Here is an 8,213-nt window from a genome sequence, read left to right on the forward strand (position 1 = left end):
GGCTGCCAAAAAGCAATTATAAGAAAATGGAAATGAAAATCTAAACCAGCTGTATTAGAAGTATCAGTGTAGTAATAAAGATAAACAACTGTAACTGAAATCTTTAGGTAGGAGCAAACTACAAAGTGAAAAATGGGAATTGTAGGAACAATACATGCAGGGGCAGAATGAAGTTTAAAAGAAGGCAGGACTTGTATGAACTATGTATGTTTGACTGAAAATAATCGGGTAGATTATAAGCGATATATAATGTTTGCAACTGGGAGTGTGTTAGTATGAGAGAACAGCTACATATCCTTGTTGACTATGTACCAATTGTAAATATATATCAAGAGAACAGGATTATGTACAATCCTGTACATGGGAAGCATTATACATTTAAACTGTGTGCTGACTGTGCAACTAGAAATGTGGTCTACCTTGCAACTTGTAACCTATGTGACAATTTCTACATAGGTAAAACCACGAGACAATTAAAAGAAAGAATACATATTAGTGGCATCAATTTAAATGATACAACCAGCTCTGTGGCAAGGCATTTTTTTCTTCTTTCGGCTTTTCCCCGGTTAGGGGTCGCCACAGCAGAACTCCAGTCCACTAATGATTAGCAGTAGATTTTTTTTGTGTGCCGAGGTGCCAGCTCGATGCCCAACCTTCAACGAAGGCACGCTCATTCTACGTATGTCTTTCGCAAGCCACTCGACTGCGGGGAGGACATGCAGACTCCACACAAAAAGCGCTCCAGCCAAGAACGAACGGAAGAACCTCTTGCTGTGAGGTAACAACGCTACTGCTGCACCACCGCGGCTTAGCTATTAAAGAATATACAGGAGATAGTTTAGTTTTAGAGTACTACAAGTTGTAAAACAGAATTTAAGAGGAGGCGATATAAACAGTAAGACTGAAATGGCAGAAATGCCATGGATAGGGAGGCTACAAGCTGATAAGCCTCCTGGTTTAAATTTGAACTTCCTGCTGAATCCAGCCTTAAAAGGGCGTAGATTCAAGAGAGATATCGGATTGGCTGGAATACTGTGTAAAATAAAGCTGCAAGGAAGAATTTTTTAGATCTGAAGAAGGATCATCTAGATCTGAAAGTGCTTATTTGTTGTATCTGAATTTTATTTGATTAAAGCCAATTTTTATTTTAATACATTTGCTGTACTTATCTGTTATGAGATATGCTCAGTAGTTTATGCTTTGACTGTGGTGCTAACACCATTTTTTTTTGGTTTTGCTATTATTTCATAATACAGTACTAAGCTTCAGTGGTTACACTCGCATTTTTGTTTATTTTATTGTGTGTATATATTAATAATAATAAAAAATTCCAAGTTCTAAGAACAAAAGCGTGCTCAATTACTGGTTATACTTGCTGCATTATTTCTCATGATAGTTTTGGAAAGTTATTAACTGTATTTGCGTTCCACAGATGCCTTCGGAAGTTTTTTATTATTTTGATAATTTTCTTCGCTAGTGTTGTCTTGGTTTTGTTTGTGTATATATATATATATATCCAAGGACGAAACCACAATCCAAATTCTGTATTGTCACTTATTTATTGTAAAAAACACGAACACAAGCACAGGAATGAGTTGAGCGCTTTCAATCTGTATAAAAAGACTTCATCAGAACACAATATATTACACACACACTGGCTATATATAGTGTTAAAAAGCCCGCCAAAAAAACCTTAACAAGAACAGTAATTAATCAGTTAATTAACTAATTCTTGTCCACATGCAATGAACTCTTGTTGAAAATAAAAATAAACCACACTCTTTTGAACCCTATACATTTTCACCTCATTACTTGCATGTAAAACAGCAATAAAATTAAAAAAAATCATACAAATTGATAATACAAAATATACTAAGTACAATGTTAAAATAAATATGGATATGACATATACTATATTGCATAAAATCAAAAAAACGAAGCGAAGTGACAGCACCCGACTAGGACTTATTCAGTTATTGATGGCATACACGCTGGGACCAGCAAAAAACGTGAAGGTACTTTAAATAAAATCACCGATAATAGTAAAGGGGGTGATTTTAAACCTAATTTTGACAAATTTCTTCAGGTTCCATATGACTTCATTGTCATAGGGAAAACCAAGGAACGACATAGCAACAAAGATGGACATAATTTAACTTTGAAGGAAATGATATATAGTTTTGGCAATAAGCTTAATAAAATTAAAACTTTACAAGTAGACAATTTATATTTACGTAAATGCATAGACAGTGATATCATGCCTATGGGTCTAAGATTTTTTAAGCAACCCATTTGGGTTGAGTTAAATGCTGATAATATCAAAACCTGTAACAAAATGTTTAACATCTTTGCCAAAGAGTTTATGAAATTTATAGTGACATGCAATGATAGTATGCATATTGTTGAATGAAGCCCAAAGTATCAACAATTCCATTACTAATGATCTTTTATTTTCACAATGGGAAAAATTACACGGTAAACAGTTTTCGTACGCAGAAAACAATAGTAAAAAGTTTACAATAATATCCAAGTAGAAAACAGCCTGATGGAGTAAATGCTCTGCGATGAACAGCAACAACAGAATAATGTAAGAAAAATAACCGCAGAGCAAAACAATGAAGGGGACTAGTAATTCCAATTATTCGAATAACGTCCCAGATACCAGCAAATAGTTATCCAATGAAAAAAATATCAGGATACTTCAAAAAATCAGGTTTATTATAACATGACGAGGTTAGCGCTTTCGCAAAAATAGCTTCTTCAGACCTTATTACAAACTGATCTCTGAAACAAGTGGTTTAAATATACAAAAAGGCGCCAAAACAACAGGCATTCCTTAAAGAAACAAAGCCTGTAATAACAACCATTGTTAAAAACTAACATAAAAATGCATGTAATCTTATAAAAAACTTAAAAACATATTCATCATATTACCACTGAAGTAATGGTGAAAATAAAAATGATAATAATAATAAAAACAAGTGTATGAGCTGGACTATCATCTCTGATGTCGCAACCTCCTGGACTTCAATAATGGGCGTATGGGGACTTTCCCATTCAGTCCTGGTGGTGCATCAGCTCTAAATTTGATGATCCAACTGATCTCCCGTACTTCTGTGTGATTTCCAATGTCTCCTCTCCTATATGTTGTAGAAATCTGTTCTAAGATCCTAAATTTGAACCGGTGGTGTGAACCACCCTGATGTGTATGCTTGGCTAATGCATTGTAGAGATGACCCTTCCTCGTATGGTAAACATGCTCACGTATCCTGTCTCTCAAAACCCGGTTGGTCTTGCCTACGTAGTAGGCTGGACACGATGTACAAGACGCTAGGTACACTACATCCTTGGACATGCAGCTGCCCCTAACACGGATGTTAAATACACCAGATGCATGGGGATAAACAAAAACAGGATCAGTGAGGATGTAGGAACAAAAATTACATCTATGACAAGGGACCATAAAGGGTCCCTGTGTAGATGTACAAATGGGATTTGCTTTGGGGTAACATAACAAGTTCTTGAGATTCTTTTTATTGCGGTACACAAACCTGGGTCTATCTCCAGTGATTTCCTTTATGGTAGAGTCTACTGACAAAACATGCCAATGCTTGATGAAGACATCTTTGATGATACCAATGTCTCTGGTATAATAAACAGGAAACATCACATTGTTAGATGAAGAGCTGCCCTGGGTATACTGTTCACTCCTGTCTGCTGTATACACTCCCAAAGCCCTTTCAGAAAAATAGGGCATTGCTCTACTATCCCTGAGGCTAGTAATACCATCCATCCCTTTAATCAGGTCTAAATCACTATATCCACGCTCTGTGAATTTCTTTCCTAAATCCTCAAGTTCTATCTTAAGATGAGAATCATTTGGTGTATACCTGGATGCACGCATGGATTGTCCTCGCACAATATTGTTATATACAAAGCCGGGGTGCATGCTAGAACGGTGCAGCAAGGTATTCCTGTGACAAGTTTTACGATATAAGCCTGTATTGACAATCCCTCCAGGTAGTTTGTCTACATATACATCTAGAAAGGGGATGCTAGTGTGCGACCATTCCATGGTGAAATTCAAAAATCCTATGGAATTATTCACTTGTCTAAAGAAAAATTCCAGCTGCACAGGTGTACCCCTCCAGACCAAGAAAAGATCGTCCACAAAACGCCTGTAAAAAGGCACAAATTCTCTGTACAATTCATTCTGGAAAAGATGTTGATGCTCCCATTCAGCCATGACCAGGTTGGCGTGGCTATTGGCACAAGAAGTGCCCATAGCTACGCCATCCCGCTGTAAATAAATCCTCTCTTGGAAACAAAATATGTTGGATTCAAGGACCATCCCCAATAATAATAGAACCAAATCAACATCTTGATCCAAGGGCAAAGTAGACCTCCTCAAATAAGTGCCAATCATCTCTAAGCCCTCCACATTGGGTATCACAGTGAATAGAGACTGGACATCCATCGTTACCCAAAGCAAATCATCTATACTAGCACAGGAATTCACATATTGATATAGATCTAGTAGAAACTGTTTAGTGTCTCTAAGGATGAAGCTATTCGCTTCAACCAATGGTCTCAATTGAGCTTCTACAAAGATGGATAGGGGTTCTGTGGACCATCCCCTGCCTGCGACAATCGGTCTCATGGGTGGGGTGACCAAATCCTTATGAATCTTAGGGAGACCCTGGATCATCGGTAACAGAGGATGTGCAACAAATAAAAATTCATATAAAGCTTGATCTATGACCTCATTCGTGAGTAACTCTGAGAGGGTAGATTGTACTCTATTAATGATGGTGTCTACTCTAGTATCAGTAATAAGTTCATAGAACCTCTCATTGGCTAACATATGTATCATATCATCTCGATATCTAGCTGCATCAAACACAACTACCCCGCCCCCTTTATCCGCGGGGCGAATAACAATATCACGATTGTTACGGAGGGAGTCTAGGGCTTCTCGCTGTTTAAAGTTAAGATTATACCTATTCTTGCTACTTGTAGTATGTTTCACTCCCATCCTATAAATATCATCTTCTACTAGTTTGCTGTAGGCAGCAACCAGTGGATGTATGGGTGGTATAAATGTACTCGGCTTCTTAAAACCAGAGTTACACATAGAGGTTCCTGGCTCTTTAAAGAAAATTTTCAAGGACAGATTCCTAATGAACAATTTAAAATCCCTTAATGTCTCTTCATATCTGCTGTACATAGTGGGAATAAATGTGAGACCTTTGGAAAGTACTTGTTTTTCATAACAACTCAACTCATAACTAGATAAGTTGAATACTAAATCTACTTCTTCCCTTCCCACATTTTCTTGATACTCCGGTTGGGAAACTGGTCCGGAGATAATTACCGTTTGTGGCGCCCCCTGCTGTTGGAGCGCACCCTTTCCTCCCTGGTATATGTCCTTATAGGAAAAGGGTGCCTATTGCTGAAGGACTGCACAGAATTCAAAGCAGGCAGAGCATTGTCATGCTCAATATTGGGGGTATCATTCACTCTGTCTACTGTAGGATTCATAATTTTTCTCCGAACAACTGGTTCAGAGCAAGGGGTCTGTGTCTTCTCATTGATGTCTAATTGTGCGTTCATGGTGTCTCTAATGGGGGCTATATTGTCCCTCAAATCCTTATCTAAAACCACATTAACGGATCCATCAGTAGCCAAGACATCAGCAGCAATTGTACTAACATTCTCTAAACACATCACATAATTATCATCAGTGTCATTCACAGAAGTCATGTCAGTAACTGGTTTATCAATGACATCAGTGGCGATAATAGCATGACTGTTATTAACTTGCACTCTATTAACATTATTCACATTCACATTGTTTCTAGGCCAAGTGAAAATATGGCCCATTCGAAAGTCGGAACTGTCCCTCTGGAGCTTCGCTCTTTTCTGGTTGAAAAGGCGTCGCTCATATAGTGAAACATTGTCCAACATTAAGTCAAGGGCATTGTCTGCGGCAAAAACAGGATACTTGGTATAAATAGCCATTTGTGAATTCTTAATGTCTTCTCTAAGTGCTTCTTCCATAGGAAGAAAAAATTTGTTCATCAACCTCATGTAATTGAGGCTTACCTCGATGTTAAGCTGTTGCCAATCAAACAGCAAATCTGGATAGAGGGTGCCCGTGGTCGGCATCTTGAGCACCCTAAGTCCTCTAGGTACAAGTCGACGCTGAATGCAGACCTCGAAATGCTGCCTCTGCGTCTGCATACGCTTCAGTCTAAATAAATCCTGTTCAAGCCTCTCGACTACTGAACGTAGACCTTCACGATCAAAATCCAAATTACTAGAGGTCTCCGAACATGCCTCTTGTACACCAAATGACGCCAACGGATTCCTCTCAACTCTCAAACAGTCTACCAAACGGTCAGAGACCGGACGTGACATCACAGGAACTTCCTTGTTGTTAGGTATAGTGTACGGTAACTCGATAGACAGTTGTTCCCCTCCAATCATGCCTCCAGTCGGGCTATATAAGCTTACAATAATATCCAAGTAGAAAACAGCCTGATGGAGTAAATGCTCTGCGATGAACAGCAACAACAGAATAATGTAAGAAAAATAACCGCAGAGCAAAACAATGAAGGGGACTAGTAATTCCAATTATTCGAATAACGTCCCAGATACCAGCAAATAGTTATCCAATGAAAAAAATATCAGGATACTTCAAAAAATCAGGTTTATTATAACATGACGAGGTTAGCGCTTTCGCAAAAATAGCTTCTTCAGACCTTATTACAAACTGGTTTGCTCTGCGGTTATTTTTCTTACATTAATAGTAAAAAGTTATTTGATAGAAAATGTAAAAAGTTTCTTAGAGACCTGAATCAATATGAAAATAACACAGTATATCGGTGGAATGTTCGACATGACAAAGACATCAATAAGGAGGTAGCCTTAGATCGAGGAATAGAAACTTACAACGGCATTCACAGTTATGAAGAATTTTTTTTAGAAGAAGGGAGGGGGAACAGCAGAAGGCAGCCTGCAGGACATCACCAAGGGGTTGTAAATCAATGGAACAGGTACAGAGTCAACTAAATGACACTAATGTTTCCACTACATTTCAACGTTGTTCTATGATTTACACCAACATCTTTGGTGACATGGGGGATTCTTTTCCCCTTGTTCCTTACAAAGTACATGCTGAGTGTCCTAAAGAGAATATTGTCAACTCGGTAGGGGATTTCAAGATTTACAACTATACCTCCTACCCGATTAATACTGAGCATTTTGCAGTCTTTTCTAAGGGGATGAAATACATCCCAAGAAATTCTTTTGATTTACTTGACACATTAGTTGAGATGAAACTTTTTCTCAGGAAAATCAACCTTGGGTTATTTTTTCATGATAGGAAACCTTCTTTATATTCTTCGGACAAGTTGAGGAAGAAAAGTACGTTTACTCCCCCCCCTTTACATAAGACCTTAATATGTTTTGAAAATGTTGTTAATAAACAATTGTATACACTATACAACAAACACAAACACAGGAACAGCGCCAATTCATTCAACAGTGACATTGATGCTGTTCTTGATTCCTTGTGTGATCAAAACATTAGAGTTATGTCAACTGACAAGGGGGGTGGTATTGTACTATATGATCATGATTTATACATTACAAAAATATTTGATTTTATTAAATCAGATCAATATGAAGTTTCTTCACGTAACCAAATTAACATCGCCCACCGTAGAATAGATTTGTTCCTTGAGGAGTTTTTATTGGATGATAGAATTAGTGAAAATTTATACAAATTCTTGAAAGTGGAATTTCCTGTGTTAGCCACCATCACAGGAATTCCTAAAGTCCACAAGAATCTTTTAGATCCCCATTTCAGACCTATCATTTCTGGGAGCCAAAGTAAGGTATTCCCTTTTGGGAAGGTTATTGACTGTTGGCTTAAGTACCTTTACAGTACCGTCAAACATATTATTAAGGACTCATGGGAATTTTTGGGTCTTTTTACCCAAGATTTGTGGGATTCTAACATGATATTTGTTACTATAGATATTAAAGATCTATTTTCATGTATTCCCAAGGGAGATGGTGCAGACAGATTTGTCAACAGTGTAAGAAAATATAGTGGTTTAAATTCTGATAAAATAAACTTACTGTCTGAATTTTTAGACATTGTAATTGATAATAACTTTATCTACTTTGAAGGAGAGTATTATAAG

At 37.5% G+C, this 8,213-nt stretch overlaps 1 protein-coding gene across 1 annotated transcript in view; it reads left to right on the forward strand.

Moving 5' to 3' along the window:
• LOC122809800 (C-Jun-amino-terminal kinase-interacting protein 3-like) overlaps positions 1 to 8,213 on the forward strand; it is a 1,405,059-nt gene that overhangs the window by 27,369 nt on the left and 1,369,477 nt on the right. The gene's annotated exons all lie outside the window — the stretch shown is intronic.

The sequence above is a fragment of the Protopterus annectens genome, chromosome 1.part1 (genome assembly GCF_019279795.1).
Source record: "Protopterus annectens isolate FY-2018-M chromosome 1.part1, PAN1.0, whole genome shotgun sequence".
NCBI lineage: Eukaryota > Metazoa > Chordata > Ceratodontiformes > Protopteridae > Protopterus > Protopterus annectens.